Here is a 2,964-nt window from a genome sequence, read left to right as displayed (position 1 = left end):
GGAAAAAGAGTTTGACTGCATGTAAAAAAGCAATGCAACTGTACACAATGACACTATGGTTTAATATTTTGCAAGACAGCATTAAAGGTTATTCAAATGTTGAAAAAAGTTAAGGAAGAAGCATTTAAATACTTCAGAAACATTACTGAACAGGTTTCTAAAAAAAAGGCATAAATGCATGTGAGTTTTTAAATGAGGTAAATGTGTTGATGAGTTGTTGTGTTGTAGAGGTGCGGACACTTAAATCCTCTTTTATACATGAATATATTTACTCACTAATGACCAAGCAGCATTTTCTGGCTTCATTTTAAAATGACTTTATAGAAGACACAAATAGCAGACACTTTTGAATGACTTATACATTTCCTCATTTAATTGAATGATAATATTAATAAAATTCCTATTAGTCCAGAATGACACCACGTCTAAACTTTCTATACTTAAAATAGGGACCTACAGTACAGTACGTGGATAAATGTACCTTTAAAACTAACTGCTCTAGAATTACCAGGTAAATTGGTTGCATTGATATGGGGTTTCTATACAAAAACATTTAATCCCCTTTTAACCCATTCATACGGATACAATGAGGACAGGGTTGCATTCACAGCACCAGCCTAGCCATTGGATGCAGTGGGAAGATCCATTGTTTCTTCTCAATGACGCTTTTCTGAGTGAACAGCGAGGAGTGACCCACCCACCTTGAGATTAGAAGTTAGCTAATGGACGACCCTCCTACTGTGCAGCCGAGGTTGGGCAACAAAGAATTTGCATCCGATTTGCATCCTCATTGTTCTACAGCAGCTTTTAAAGGTAGAAAAGCCAAATGACTGCTCTCTGAGATGAGTGAAATCTGTAAATTTGTGTTTTTCATCAATAAGAATCATGTTGACACCTTGAGTTGTGATTATCACAAAAATTATATTATAAAACATTTTTTTCTTATTTCATGTATAAGGATGTGTGGCTTTTTTGCACAACTGTTTTCATCATGATGCAGAAGGAAGTTTGTGATGATGCCACATAACTGATGAATAAACAGCAGTTTTCTTTTTTAAAAAAATACATGTTACAATTAAAAATGTCATGTGGAACCCTCTCGTAGCAAAACAGTGACATACCACGTTAGGGTAGTTTGTGTATAAACCCCTGTATTCTTGCTATGATTGGCTGGGAAGCCTGGAATTTCAAAACTCTTAACAAGTGAGAGTCTTCTATCTATATAACCTGTTTTCCAGCTGGTTTGCTCGTGAACTTTTTGAGATGAACGCGGAAGTGAAGCCAACTAAGCTGCTGAGTCACAAACTGTGTTTCTCCACAGATGGTCAGTGCTAACATGGTTACTAAACATGGTGGAGCTCTGCAGAGCGACTGTCAGCAGCTGCTCAGTGTTAATATCCATTGTAGGTTAACTAGGAATGCTTGAAATTAAAGAAATCAACAGGAGAGCATTGTCAGAGAGACCGACAGGAGGTCCTCTACAGAGAGTCACATAACTTTTTATCCATGGAACAGAAACAATAAACTTGCTTGGTTCAGCTAAATTTGTCCTGGTACTGTAAACATTGATGTTACTTTGGTTCCTGCTGACATTAGGGAAAATATCTGTACTTATTCAAAAGCAGTATGATGCCTCTCGTGTCTCTCTGTTAAACGTGAAGCTACGGCCTGCTGTCTTTTAACCTAACTCAGCAAAGCAAACAAAAGCATTCCTTTCTGCAGACAAACATTTTTTTTCTGACTTAATATTCTATTGAATGCTTTTCCTGTTAGTTTCACAGAACCACAGCTGATGGTTTACAGTGAAGAAACTATTTGGATGACTAAGTTTAAAAGCATGGGTTTTCTTTGTCTGAAGATGAATGAGACTGAAAACACTCTTACATTTCCCATGCTTCCTGTACAGAAGTGTGGCAAATATCAAGTTGATAGGTTAGTGTAAGCATACGCAATGTCCATACTCTTATGCAATGGTGCACTCGCGTGTACTCAAAGTAAAAACAGGTCTGAAGGATTTTTTATTTATTACAAAACTAACTTACAGCTATGATTTTTTTTAAATTTTACATGTGTAGTTGTCAGTAAATTTGATGCCTACATTTGTAAGATCTGGTTGCATAAGTTAACAAGCAAGTAAATAAACTGACAACACTGGTGTCCACATACCAGAGTGGCAGTGTATAAAGGACTTAGTGTCCTCTGTTTTTTGGTATACTGTGTTGATTCGATTTCATCTTTGTGACTGCCACACTGAGGTGTAAAGGGTGTTCTTCACTTTGCAGTTGCAATCAGTAAACATTGAAGGAGAAAGCATTCTATTAATGCAAATATCACCTTTTATTCAGTGTATATTATGCAACAGTGTTTCGGTCTAATGGCATGATGACTGCAATTTGTGTGGTTTAGATCACGTAAGAGCAGCTAATGCAGCACTTGTAAGTGGTGGAGTATTTGTAGCGTGTTTTATGTGTCCAGATGTCATATGAGTGGTGACCCAATTCTTCAGCTGATGGTATAATACTCAGATCCCCACAGCGCCATGGTGAACTACATACCGGTAACTCGTTCAAATATTTTAACTTTCCTGTTAGTCCTGCTTTATCCTTCTACCCCTTCTGTAATCGGTTTACATTTGATTGCATAAGTTAAGGGGACTGTGCCTGAATGAGCTCCAGTTATTTATTTTCTTTGCCTTCTCCTGTAACTGGTCTGCCCTTTGATTGCTTTGTGGATGCTTTTGGACCGTGAGTTTTGAACATAATTAGAACTGCATTTAAGTTTCTTGCAACTGCCTTAGGAAATAATTAATTTGGCAATTAAATAAAGAATTCATAAATATATACAGAGCCCGCAAATGATGAAAGTCTCATGTCACTGTTTATTAGGGACTGCTAGAGAAAGAAAATGCCTTCCGGAGCTACAGTATTTTTCCCAGGGAAGGAAGAGAAATAATAGATTCTCCCA

The sequence above is a fragment of the Haplochromis burtoni genome, unplaced genomic scaffold, assembly GCF_018398535.1.
Source record: "Haplochromis burtoni strain Fernald_Lab_line unplaced genomic scaffold, NCSU_Asbu1 Contig_512, whole genome shotgun sequence".
NCBI lineage: Eukaryota > Metazoa > Chordata > Actinopteri > Cichliformes > Cichlidae > Haplochromis > Haplochromis burtoni.
The sequence above is the reverse complement of the archived record's forward strand: the minus strand, read 5'-3'. Positions refer to the sequence as shown.